The following is a 15,091-nucleotide window of genomic DNA, read 5'->3' as shown; positions in this document are numbered from 1 at the left end:
TGTCCAAGTTATATTTATTGATGACCTATACTCAGGATAGGTCATTAATATCAGATCGGCTGGGCTCCGACGCTCAGCTGTTTGAAGAGAAGGCACGCGCCGTGCCAGGCTGCCTCCTCTTCATTGTTTACCTCCTCGCCGTTGCATCTACAGCGGCGAGCAGGTATAATTACACCCAAGCCATCCCATTCATTTTAATGGTACTGATTACTTCTGTACACTTGTATAGGAGCGATCCGTACCATTGAAATGAATGGAATGGCTTGGGTGTAATTACACCTGCTCACTGCTGTACATGCAATGGTGAGCAGGTAAACAATGAAGAGGAGGCAGCGCTGGCACGGCGCGCGCCTCCTCTTCAAACAGCCGATCAGCGGGGGTGCCGGGCATCGGACTTCAGCCGATCTGATATTGTTGACCCATCCTGAGGATAGGTCATCTTTAAATATAACTTGGACAACCCCTTTAACATTCTTGGCTGTAATGTAGAAGGTGGCTGTAATGTAGAAGGTTGTGAGTTCAAATCCCGCCAGAAACTTTTCAGAAATAGAGGCTAAATTTGATTTAAATACACTGACTCGAGCATCGCACTTGAGCACACGTTATATTTGGACGAGCATAGCGATGCTTTAGCCGAACTGGTGTTCGGCCGAGCATGCTCGCCAAACACTAATAGGATCCATTTTTTTAGAAGACCCATAGATGTGAAATAACCCACGCTATTTTTAGAAGACCCATAGATGTGAATGTAGAAAATGCTGTGCATGTAAACTGTCTTTGATATTTACGTTGGGACTTTGCTACTGAGATAGGAGCAGGTCCCAGAGGTGGGCCCAGCACCTGTTGGGCATTTATTATATATCTTATGAAAATGCCATAAATGTCCAGATGATAATACCCCTTTAATAGCGTTGGCTTTGAATAATAATTATTGTAATAAGTTTAGAAAAATTCTAAACCATGAGTCTTTTAGGTGGCTGTCATACAGGTCTGTACAGGACAATCGGTGGTTTACTGAATCAGACTAAGCCTACTATGGGATCGTATGGTGACCCACAGTAAGTCCAGATCAGTAGACATTTTTAAGATCTAGGCATCGTGACTAGTGTTGATCACGAATATTCGAATTCGGAATTTTAATCGCGAATATTGGCACTTCTAGAATTTGCAAATATTTAGAATATAGTGATATATATTCGTAATTTAGAATATTAGAAGATTTTTTTTTAAATCAGTACACATGATCCCTCCCTGCTTCTAGCTTGTGGGCCAATGAGAAGGCTGCAATATCTAATTGCCGATTTCCACAATCAAGAAAATAATGACTGGAGATAATGAATTCTTGAATTTGCGAATATATGGCGAATATTCGCCCAAATGTTCGTGAAATATCACAAATTCGAATATTGCCCCTGCCGCTCATCACTAATTGTGACTATAAGGCCTCATGCACACAACAGTGTTTTTTCACTGTCAGTGATTTGGCATCAGTGGTCCGTGTCCGATTTTGCTTCAGTTGTGTTTCCTTGTGTCTTCTTTTTTTTTGTCTGACAGGGGAAAAAAAGGAAGGTTAATGAAAGGTGTAATTTTATTGCACCAAGGTCTTGTAGAAAAAAACTGGCACGGATGCGGATGACATACCAGTTGTGCATCAGTTATTTTTGACTGACCCATTGACTTGAGTGGTTCTGTCTTCCGTCTTCCACTGACAAGAATAGGACAGGTTATATTTTTTTTACGGAAATATGGAATCACGGATCATGGACGCAGAGAAAAAACTATCAGTTTTTTTTCACAGCTCCATAGAAATGAATGGGACCTCCACTAAACTGTGAAAAATGACAGAACGGACGCGGATGCACACAACAGTCGTGTGCATGAGGCCTAATATGAATGCTAAAATGCACCATGGCCATATGAAAGTCGCATTTGATATAACAGTTGCAATACATTACCCTTTAAACCATGAAAATCCATCCATGTTTGTTTCGAATAATAATTGTTGCAATGAGTTTTAGAGAGTTTTAGAAAAAAATCTTAACCCCTTCACAACTGCCACTATACATGCACATACAAGTCCAATAATGCAAATTCCAGACATTTAATCTCTCTGATGTCAAATGACCACAGCATTTGAGGTGGCTTTCCACAGGGAGTGTTGCACTCCTGAAGCCTTTGTATATACAAAACTTCAGACGGCACTCCGAAATATGCAGTGTTCGCATGAAAATCTTTGTTTATTCAGTCATAAAAGGTTAGTGCACAGTAATACAGCAAAGTTTTGGGCTTAGGGAGTACTGTATGTAGCCCTTTGTCAAGCTGGTGTATACAAAAGATAACAGTTGTATATTACAATTTATTCATGATTTCCATACAAAAGATATCGAATAGACATGATAGATCAATATACATGATAGATAAATAAGAACAATAGACATGATCAATATACAACACTGAACAATACGACATGATTCGTATTGTGATAATAGCTACTGGATGAATAGCATATTATTATAACTGGGCTGGCACATTATTGTGACTGGCACATAGTAGTATATGAATTTGGTAGCATGACAGATTGAATCATCTATGAATTTATGGCATAATAATAAACACAAGACCACGTGTATCCAGCAGTTCGTATGGTGGTAAATTTGAATTCGACCAAGCAGCCCTTGAGACCGGAACCTTAATCCTCATAGAAATCGGACCGAGTCGAGGGCCTATAGTCCAGCTAAAAGACCTCCTGGTAAGACTTTACATATTCCAAACTAAGCGATCGCCATTCAGTCAAATACAGCGGCCGCAGAGCACAGGGAGATGAGCACTTCCATTGTGGAAGCGCTCATCTCCATAGTCATCTGTATCGCCGTCCTCAGGACAGCGATACAGATGACTGTGCTGGGAGAGCGAAAGGGCAGGGGAGGGAGAGGCGTGTCCCTTCCCCTTCCTCTAATAAGCTGTAGGCACTAGGCCAGCAGCCTATCAGAGGCCGGCGCAGATGGCGTGATGACGTCATCGCACGGCCTGAGCCGTACAGCTCGGGACACAAGCTGGAAGAGGCCTGCATCGCATCGCTGCCATGGAGGTAAGTATAAGTGTTTATTTTTTATTTTTATATATATGCAATAGTTTTACTGGCACATTAGGGGGGGGGCCCTCTTGTTACTGGAACATTAGGGGGGCCCATCTTGTTACTGGCACATTAGGGGGGCCCTCTTGTTACTGGCATATTAGGGAGGCCCTTTTGTTACTGGCACATTAGGGGGGCCCATCTTGTTATTGGCACATTAGGGGGCCCTTTTGTTACTGGCACATTAGGGGGGCCCCTCTTGCTACTAGCACATTAGGGGGGGCCCTTTTGTTACTGGCACATTAGGGGGGCCCTCTTGTTACTGGCACATTAGGGGGGCCCATCTTGTTACTAGCACATTAGGGGGGCCCCTCTTGTTACTGGCATATTAGGGGGGCCCTTTTGTTACCGGCACATTATGGGGGCCCATCTTGTTACTGGCACATTAGGGGGCCCTCTTGTTACTGGCACATTAGGGGGGCCCCTCTTGCTACTGGAACATTAGGGGGGCCCCTTTTGTTACTGACACATTACGGGGGCCCCTCTTTTTAGTGGCACATTAGGGGGGTCCTCTTGTTACTGGCACATTAGGGGGGCCCCTCTTGTTACTGGCACATTAGGGGAGGCCCCTCTTGTTACTGCACATTAGGGGGGCCCCTCTTGTTACTGGCACATTAGGGGGGGGCACCTCTTGCTACTGGCACATTAGGGTGGTCCTCTTGTTACTGGCACATTAGGGGAGGCCCCTCTTGTTACTGGCACATTAGGGGGGGCACCTCTTGTTACTGGCACATTAGGGTGGCCCTCTTATTACTGGCACATTGGGGGGCCTCTCTTGTTACTGGCACATTGGGGGGCCCCTCTTGTTACTGGCACATTCGGGGGGGCCCTCTTGTTACTGGCCCATTAGAGGGGGCCCCTCTTGTTACTGGCACATTAGGTGGGCCCCTCTTGTTACTGGCACATTAGGGGGGCCCCTCTTGTTACTGCACGTTAGGGGGGGCCCTCTTGTTACTGGCACATTAGGGGGCTCCTCTTGTTACTGGCACATTAGGGGGGCCCTCTTGTTACTGGCACATGATTGGGGGGGCTCTTGTTAATGGCACATGATTGAGGGTGTTTTTGTTACTGGCACGTGATTAGGGGCACTTCTTACTGGCACATGATTGTTGGTAGGCACTATATGGACATCTACAGAGGCCACAAAGAAGGGGTATTTTATATGGAGGGCTCTTTACAGTAGCATTTTATACTGGGACACATTATGGTGGGTACTATGGGGAAGGGGGAGAGGAGTATTATGGGGTCATCTACGGGGGGCACTAAGAAGTGGTATTTTATACTTGCAAATTATGAGGGAGACTGAGGGCATCTACTAGGGCACTATATGTGGGGCATTTTATACTGGTACATTATGGGGGGTACTAGGAGGAAGGGGGGAGAGGAGCACTATGATGGCATTTACTGGGGCCACTATATAGGGGTATTTTATACTGGCACATTATGGGGGCACTATGGGGACATTAGCTCAACTGGGGGCATTACAAGGGTAATTTTTTGCACCGTCTATTAAAAGGAGAATTATTACTACTGGGGGGGCATTATGAAGGGCTTTATTACTCCTCCATGGTATGACCCCCTAGTAGCAGCACCAGCCTTTCCCTGCTCTGCTATCCCTCTGCCCCTTCTCTAAATCCTTATTATGAAATCTTTCTCATTAAGATAAAACACAACATCAGCTCCGCTGAGCCCCCAGCCAAAGTGTTGAAGTGGTGTACGAGATCCCCAAGGGCCAAGCCAAGTAATTGTAAGTTTTCATGTGAAATATGTTTGTTATACACATATAGCATACACTGTGCCAGACAATATGCAGTATACCTCTACACTGTGTAGTCTTTTGGCGGTGGACAGAAAATAATCTGGAAGTGCCCCTCACGACACCAGGCTCTGGATCCGCCACTGGAATACGGTTACATGTGTGAACAACGCACTAGTGTTGGTTAAATATTGATAAAATGACAGCAGTGTGGGGATGGAGTATTGTTGAGCAAATTTAAGTGAAAGGAGTTGACTTCGATCCAAATTTCAGGGAAAATTTGATTTGCCACGAAGCTGGTCTTCCTTGAGTTTCATGGTAACAAATCAATTGATCCTGAAATGGAGGTAAAAAAAACATCTTGTCAATTTGCTCATGGAAAGGCCATTGCGGCCATTTTGGTTGAAGAAACTGTGCTAAATCTCGCACGTGGTGACCTGTGACATCACCACGTCAGCACACTGGTCTGGCGTGGTGACATCATCAGCACACCCGGCCAGCATAATGACGTGGTGATGTCATCACATCACTGTGCGAGATTTCACGAGGTTTCTTCAATCAAGATGGTCTTTAATGGAGGTATATTCAGTGGGACAGTGTGCAGGCGCAGACTCACTTGGGCTAGTGTAGTGATGAGCAGCATAGGCAATATTCAAAGTCGCAATATTTTTTTTATTTTTGGCTGAATATTCGCCATAAATTTGCAAATTCAAGAATTTGTGATCTCCAGTCATTGTTTACTTGATTGCGAAAATCATCAATGTAATATATTTGCGATAAATTCGCAATAAATTCTCGATTAGAATATTCAACACTATTCAAGAATATGAATATATAGCACTATATTTTAAATATTCGTGAATTCTCGAAGTGGCGATATTCACAATTAAAATTAGCAATTCGAATATTTGCGCTCAACGCTACGCGAGTGCACCACAGAACATTGAAGCACATCTACTTCACTCCCAGAAGACAGGTACACTGCAGCGGGGAACAATGTCCAGGAACTGGAAACACAGTCATATGGTGCATGTACCAGATGTGATGATGGCATTGCGCCTGAAAGTATACTAAAGCCCGTCAATCAGATGCTAAGAGACGGGAAGATGGCCGCTGCCCCTTTGATTTCAAGGACCTTATTTACATATGGCCTGCAGGTAATAAAAGTCCTTTTTCCGTGATCATGCACGTCGGACATCTAAGATAAAAACATCTTTAGAAACATGATGACAACATCTGTTAGGTAATATTTGCGATTCATGGTGCATTTTGGTTCCTTTTAATTTAACATAGCTACCTTACTGTACCTTTTATACCAGGAATGACTATGCGCTAAAAATTAGGATTACATATTAAAATCTGTGCACTTTACACTGCAAAAAATACAGACAAACCAAAACAAACTATTGCTGAACAAACAATCCTGTTTTACATGTATCCAAAAATCCAAATATAATAAAAGTTCCTGTGTTTTGGTTGCCCTGTGTAATGTGTAACTATGTAAAACACAGGTACGTTAATAAGGAATTTTATTAAGTTAGATTCTGCACTGTGCTTGTGGAACTAACTTGTGCATCCTTTCTATGAATGCTTATGAAAAGGTTCACTGCACTTCATTTCCTTGTGTCAAATATATTGATAAAAAGTGAAAAGCATGTGGGAGATGATTTTTTCCCAGGCCAAAGGATGTGCTTCTGATTGTTATGATGGCTCCTCCTTTAACAGGAATTCCCACAAGCTGCACAAACAGAGGCATTCCCTGCCTTGACTTCTTCGATAAACTAAACTGCGTATGTTTGTGTATGTATCATATCAGAGAAAGGATGCAAAAGTAGCCAGATAAACAAATTCCAAACTTAAGTGCTATTATGATAAGGTGGACATATGATGTTTTCTGAACATTTCAATTGTTTAAATGCTACAATAGAATAGACAATGACTTGTGGTGTGTAAAATTATACAAGGATAATTACACTATAGAATGTGCTTCCATTAGGCCAGGTTGACACATGTATGACTAAGGGCTCATGCACATGACCCACGGATCCACAAAGAAAATGGAGGACATCCATGTCACGTCCGTGTTACATCCATTTTTTTATCCTATCGATTGTAACAATGCCAGTCCTTGTCCGCAGGCATCGCCACATCCAAAAAGTTAAAAAGTAAAAAAAAAAAAAGATATACAAATTCAAATCACACCCATTGCCCAAAATAAAAATAAAAAGCAAAAAAAAAAACACCATAGGCATCGCCGCAACCAAAAACTCCTGTACTAATATAATATAAAAATATTTTTCCCCAATGGTATTTTTTTTTTTCAAGTATTAAAACTGTGGTATTGTTGTAATTGTAATGACCTAGAAAATGAAGGGCATGGATCAGTTTTACCACACAGGGAATGCCATAAAAACAAAACGCATAAAACTGTGGCAAAAAATTGTATACTTTTTACAATTCCACCCCATTTGGAATTTTCCAGTTTCCCACTACATTGTCCCATATGGCTATGTGAATGGAAAAATAAAAAAGTTATGGCTCCAGGAGGGCAGAGAGTAGAAAATAAAAAATTGCAAGGTCCTAAAGGGGTTAATTAAATTCACAGAAATGTGCTAATTTCTAATTGTGGCCTATACATTTTCACTTTTATGACATGAAAAGCACTATTAAATAGGATCCTTTAATTTTATAATTGGAACGTCATACCATATGCAGTGGCTGGTAAGTAGCAGGTGACTGACAACCCACAGGTAAATTTGAATTCTTCACAGCAGGACCACTTATACCACTTGTGAACAGTCTTTTATTTACTTTATCACTGCAGAAGACTTTTTTTAGTGAGTAAGAAGGTTTATTGCCTACAGCCAGGGGATTGTGAGGAATGTGCAACTTTCCTCTCAAAATATATATGTCCAATTATTATTGTGAATGTTCAGACCCAAGCGAATAATTATGATAATTAGCAAGTGTAACTGGGTCTTTAATGGAGGTGTATTCAGGCAAATAGAGGGATGTTTAGTTTACTTTTGCACCGGAGTGAAAGTGATTAGTTATACCTCTTGCCACCCGTGCACCAGAAACTGAAGTCTGCACCAGTAGGAACTGGCATAGACTTCAGCTGTAACTTATGCCTGTTGCTGGTGTAAGTTATAGTAAATTCGGTAGGCCACGTGAAGTCCCGCACCCTCCCATTAAGTCCTGCAAATTATGGCGCAAATATGGTGTGCACCATAATTAGTGACTTTTTATAGGCCACAATAGTGTCAAAAAAACTTTAGAAAATGCCCTCAATTTCTTGTGCAACATGAGCTGTAGATATGGTCCTGGGTTAGACCAGCAAGGTCAGTAGTCAGCCAGAGTTCAGTACATAGCCATAAGCAATAGAGGGATTAGAGTTCACTACAGGCCAGGTTTTGGAAGAAACAAAGAAGTGGAAACTCCTAGACAAGGGATTCAGGAAAAAAGATGTCCAGCAAAACAAGTAGCTCAGTAAGAAGACTTATGGCCGGGGACACAGGGGTGTATGGGTTCAAATGCTGACAGGGTGAGTGACTCTCACTCGCACACTGCCCTAGATACATTTTGGAACATCAACACCTGTACATGAGGGGAACATTGGCCAGGGTAGCGGATGACAGCAGTGTGTTATCCGTACTCCTTAAACGCGTTTCGGGACTACACTTGGTCCCTTCATCAGTAAGGCACTTACTGATGAAGGGACCAAGTGTAGTCCTGAAACGCGTTTAAGGAGTAGGGAGGATTTTTGCCAACGGAGCAGTGATAACAGATATAGAAGTGAAAGCGCTCCCCCAGCTCTATTGCTATTTCCAAACCGGCCCGGCAGATCCCGATCACGTGACCAACACTAGGTCACGTGGACATCACATACCTAACTACAAGCGCGCGCGCGCCTAGAGACCACGAGGGGCGCCGACAGCCGGAGAATCCAACTGCAAGCAACAACTGGTCGGAGCACTGAAGGAAGACACCTCCACGTGGTGGGTAAGTGATCTCTGTACCCAAGACAGTGCGGGACGCCGCACCGAGCTCCAGAGCACCAATTCCCCCACAGGAACCATATATCTTTCCAGAAAAACAAGACCTTATATTATACAGAACAGCACCACTCTCTATCTACTGCAATTTTGTTTTAAGCGCTACCTATGGGACAATATGTTACATATTTAATGTACAGTACCTCTCTACCATTTTAAAAATTCGATTATATTTTTTTCCCTTTTAGCTTAATTCATTTTAGTCTACACCACTTTAAAACTAATGGGAAAGGCTATCCCACCTATTTGAGCCAGCCACAAAAGACTCTACTTCTCGACCATCCCTTTCTTTTTCCACCACACCATACCACCTACGTCAACGGACTGAATACCACCCATTTTTCTCCACCATTCTCCACGGATTTACCCCAAGATCACCTAATATCAGTCACCCCCCATCTGGCACCCGTACCAAGTGCCCAGACCACCACACCCACCTCCTTTTCTAACATACCTACCCAATTTTAACACATTTAGTATTTTAACTAAATAAAAACCACTATATTTATCCCATTTATGAGTGTGCCTGCTACCTTCTTATTCTAAATCTTCTCCTTTTTGACTGGGTGAGTCAAAACCAGCAGTTCAGCACCTCAGCCATTCTACGGAGCAGTTGAGCCACCTTAATCCCATTTGTCACATATGGCCATGTTCACCTCCTTCGGCGGCTTAACAAAAAACTTCCACACTGCCTAGTAGGTTATTTTACCCCCAACACTACACACTGACTGATTGCTACCGCTGCTGCCTCCATTAGCCCGTGCACCACTTCCCCCCGGGCAGGTAGGTTCCTGAGAAGCGGGTGGTCTACCCCAGGCACGTTTAGGTACCAACCTCCTACTACTGCCACCCTGCTGACTCCCGGCCACGCTAGCAACTTGCTGGCTCTGCTGCTGCCTCATGGGCAAGCTGCCACCCTCTTCTCCCGATGATGAAACCCCTTTGTCAGAGTGGGTGAAAACGTGGTGACGTACAGAACAGACCAAAAGTTTGGACACACCTTCTGATTCAAAGAGTTTTCTTTATTTTCATGACTATGAAAATTGTAGATTCACACTGAAGGCATCAAAACTATGAATTAACACATGTGGAATTATATACATAGCAAAAAAGTGTGAAACAACTGAAAATATGTCATATTCTAGGTTCTTCGAAGTAGCCACCTTTTGCTTGGATTATTGCTTTGCACACTCTTGGCATTCTCTTGATGAGCTTCAAGAGGTAGTCATCTGAAATGGTTTTCCAACAGTCTTGAAGGAGTTCCCAGAGATGCTTAGCACTTGTTGGCCCTTTTGCCTTCACTCTGCGGTCCAGCTCACCCCAAACCATCTTGATTGGGTTCAGGTCCGGTGACTGTGGAGGCCAGGTCATCTGGCGCAGCACCCCATCACTCTCCTTCATGGTCAAATAGCCCTTACACAGCCTGGAGGTGTGTTTGGGGTCATTGTCCTGTTGAAAAATAAATGATGGTCCAACTAAACGCAAACGGATGTGCATGCCGCTGCAAGATGCTGTGATAGCCATGCTGTTCAGTATGCCTTCAATTTTGAATAAATCCCCAACAGTGTCACCAGCAAAGCACCCCCACACCATCACACCTCCTCCTCCATGCTTCACGGTGGGAACTCATCAGACCAAAGCACAGATTTCCACTGGTCTAATGTCCATTCCTTGTGTTCTTTAGCCCAAACAAGTCTCTTCTGCTTGTTGCCTGTCCTTAGCAGTGGTTTCCTAGCAGATATTCTACCATGAAGGCCTGATTCACACAGTCTCCTCTTAACAGTTGTTCTAGAGCTGTGTCTGCTGCTAGAACTCTGTGTGGCATTGACCTGGTCTCTAATCTGAGCTGCTGTTAACCTGCGATTTCTGAGGCTGGTGACTCGGGTGAACTTATCCTCCGCAGCAGAGGTGACTCTTGGTCTTCCTTTCCTGGGGCGGTCCGCATGTGAGCCAGTTTCTTTGTAGCGCTTGATGGTTTTTCTGACTGCACTTGGGGACACTTTCAAAGTTTTCCCAATTTTTCGGACTGACTGACCTTCATTTCTTAAAGTAATGATGGCCACTCATTTTTCTTTACTTAGCTGCTTTTTTCTTGCCATAATAAAAATTCTAACAGTCTATTCAGTAGGACTATCAGCTGTGTATCCACCTGACTTCTCCACAATGCAACTGATGGTCCCAACCCCATTTATAAGGCAAGAAATCCCACTTATTAAACCTGACAGGGCACACCTGTGAAGTGAAAACCATTTCAGGTGACTACCTCTTGAAGCTCATCAAGAGAATGCCAAGAGTGTGCAAAGCAGTAAACAAAGCAAAAGGTAGCTACTTCGAAGAACCTAGAATATAACATATTTTCAGTTGTTTCATAAATTTTTTTGTTATGTATATAATTCCACATGTGTTAATTCATAGTTGTGATGCCTTTAGTGTGAATCTACAATTGTCATAGTCATGAAAATAAAGAAAACTCTTTGAATGAGAAGGTGTGTCCAAACTTTTGGTCTGTACTGTATATTTTATTTTGCCTCTAATACAAGACAAAAAGGGATTTAGAACATATAACTGCACCGCTGAATGCCAAATATATTTTACTTTTGCCACTAATACACAACAAAAAGGGCTTTAGAACATAAAACTGCACCGCTGAACAGCAAAAATATTTTACTTTGGCCACTAATGCACAACAGAAAGGGATTTAGAACATATAATTGCACCGCTGAATGGCAAATATATTTTTATTTTGCCACTAATACACAACAAAAATGGCTTTAGAACATAAAACTGCACCGCTGAAAGGCAAATAGGCCCTTATGTTTTTCCACTTATACATGCCACAAAAGGCTTTAGAACATATAACTCCACCGCTGAACGGCAAATATATTTTTATTTTGCCACTATTACATGACAAAAAAGGCTTTAGAACATATAACTACACCACTGAACGGCAAATATTTTTTACTTTTGCCACTAATGCATGACAAAAATGGCTATAGAACATATAACTGCAACGCAGAACTGCAAATATATTTTTCTTTTGCCACTAATACACAACAAAAAGGGCTGTACTTTTTTGCAATTCACCACACAATGGCAAATAAGCCCTTTTTCCCCCCACTAATACAAGCCAAAAAATGCTTTAGAACATATAACTGCACCACACAAGGGCAAATAAGACATATAAATATTTCCTTGTAATAAACCCTGTTAATGGCTGTAACACCCCAATAACAAGAACGGTTTGCTGGAATTACAGAGCTGTATAATGGCAATTTGGGTCCCCAGTCAGTGCAGCAAAGTGTAATAGGATTGTTCCTATTACCCAGGCTGTAACCTCCCCTATTGGACCCTGTTCAACATAAATGCTGTGGAATGATTCCTCCCTATCCTTTCCCTACACCTTGAATAATATTTCCCTTCACTTGTAAATATTTTTTTTTTGCACAATGAAGTCTTTCCTAGCACCGTTCCTAGCGCTTCCTATGTCCCGCATAATCCCCCATTTCGGATCCCCTTCAATGTCTCATATACCTCAACATCCTGCAATTGACTCATGAGTAGGGATGAGCGAACTCGAACTGTATAGTTCGGGTTCGTACCGAATTTTGGGGTGTCCGTGACACGGACCCGAACCCGGACATTTTCGTAAAAGTCCGGGTTCGGGTTCGGTGTTCGTCGCTTTCTTCGCGCTTTTGTGACGCTTTCTTGGCGCTTTTTGAAAGGCTGCAAAGCAGCCAATCAACAAGCGTCATACTACTTGCCCCAAGAGGCCATCACAGCCATGCCTACTATTGGCATGGCTGTGATTGGCCAGAGCACCATGTGACCCAGCCTCTATTTAAGCTGGAGTCACATAGCGCCGCCCGTCACTCTGCTCTGATTAGCGTAGGGAGAGGTTGCGGCTGCGACAGTAGGGCGAGATTAGGCAGATTAACTCCTCCAAAGGACTTGATTAACTGATCGATCTGCAGCTGTGGATCATTGAGCTGCTGATCCTCAATTGCTCACTGTTTTTAGGCTGCACAGACCGTTTGTCAGTCTCATTTTTCTGGGGTGATCGGCGGCCATTTTGTGTCTTGTGGTGCGCCAGCACAAGCTGCGACCAAGTGCATTTAACCCTCAATGGTGTGGTTGTTTTTTGGCTAAAGCCTACATCAGGGTGAAGCTGTCACACCAAGTGCATTTAACCAGCAATAGTCTGTTCATTTTTTGGCCATATCCCAGTCTAATTCTGTCACTAAATCCATACCGGTCACCCAGCGCCTAAATACTAGGCCTCAAATTTATATCCAGCTAAATCTGTCCCTAGTGCTGTAGCTGGGCGAGTTATTTAGTGTCCGTTCAAGCACATTTCTTGTTCTGGGTTGAAATACAATTCCCAATTTAGCAATTTCATAATTTAGTGGTTCCTGCTATATCAGAGCTATTTGAAATCTATCCCAAAAAGGGTATATAATATTGAAGGTGCACATTGGGTCATTCAGAATAACTTCACACACACCCGCTACTGTGTATTTCCAAGTCTAATTCTGTCACTAAACCCATACCTGTCACCCAGCGCCTAAATACTAGGCCTCAAATTTAAATCCCTCTAAATCTCTCGTTACCCACCGCTGTACTGTTGTTGCTGGGCAAGATATTTAGTGTCCGTCAAAGCACATTTTTTGTTCTGGGTTGAAGTACAATTCCCAATTTAGCAATTTCATAATTTAGTGGTTTCTGCTATATCAGAGCTATTTGAAATCTATCCCTAAAAGGGTATATAATATTGAAGGTGCACATAGGGTCATTCAGAATAACTTCACACACACGCTTCTGTGCATTTCCAAGTCTAATTCTGTCACTAAATCCATACCGGTGACCCAGCGCCTAAATACTAGGCCTCAAATTTAAATCCCTCTAAATCTCTCGTTACCCACCACTGTACTGTTGTTGCTGGGCAAGATATTTAGTGTCCGTCAAAGCACATTTTTTGTTCTGGGTTGAAGTACAATTCCCAATTTAGCAATTTCATAATTTAGTGGTTTCTGCTATATCAGAGCTATTTGAAATCTATCCCTAAAAGGGTATATAATATTGAAGGTGCACATAGGGTCATTCAGAATAACTTCACACACACGCTTCTGTGCATTTCCAAGTCTAATTCTGTCACTAAATCCATACCGGTGACCCAGCGCCTAAATACTAGGCCTCAAATTTAAATCCCTCTAAATCTCTCGTTACCCACCGCTGTACTGTTGTTGCTGGGCAAGATATTTAGTGTCCGTCAAAGCACATTTTTTGTTCTGGGTTGAAGTACAATTCCCAATTTAGCAATTTCATAATTTAGTGGTTTCTGCTATATCAGAGCTATTTGAAATCTATCCCTAAAAGGGTATATAATATTGAAGGTGCACATAGGGTCATTCAGAATAACTTCACACACACGCTTCTGTGCATTTCCAAGTCTAATTCTGTCACTAAATCCATACCGGTGACCCAGCGCCTAAATACTAGGCCTCAAATTTAAATCCCTCTAAATCTCTCGTTACCCACCACTGTACTGTTGTTGCTGGGCAAGATATTTAGTGTCCGTCAAAGCACATTTTTTGTTCTGGGTTGAAGTACAATTCCCAATTTAGCAATTTCATAATTTAGTGGTTCCTGCTATATCAGAGCTATTTGAAATCTATCCCAAAAAGGGTATATAATATTGAAGGTGCACATTGGGTCATTCAGAATAACTTCACACACACCCGCTACTGTGTATTTCCAAGTCTAATTCTGTCACTAAACCCATACCTGTCACCCAGCGCCTAAATACTAGGCCTCAAATTTAAATCCCTCTAAATCTCTCGTTACCGCTGTACTGTTGTAGCTGGGAAAGTTATTTAGTGCCCGTCAAAGCACATTTTTTGTTCTGGGTTGAAGTACAATTCCCAATTTAGCAATTTCATAATTTAGTGGTTCCTGCTATATCAGAGCTATTTGAAATCTATCCCAAAAAGGTATATAATATTCAAGGTGCACATTGGGTCATTCAGAATAACTTCACACACACGCTTCTGTGCATTTCCAAGTCTAATTCTGTCACTAAATCCATACCGGTCACCCAGCGCCTAAATACTAGGCCTCAAATTTATATCCCGCTGAATTTGAATACAATAC

Source organism: Bufo gargarizans, chromosome 5, assembly GCF_014858855.1.
Source record: "Bufo gargarizans isolate SCDJY-AF-19 chromosome 5, ASM1485885v1, whole genome shotgun sequence".
NCBI classification, from domain to species: Eukaryota; Metazoa; Chordata; class Amphibia; order Anura; family Bufonidae; genus Bufo; species Bufo gargarizans.
Note: the sequence above shows the minus strand (reverse complement) of the source record.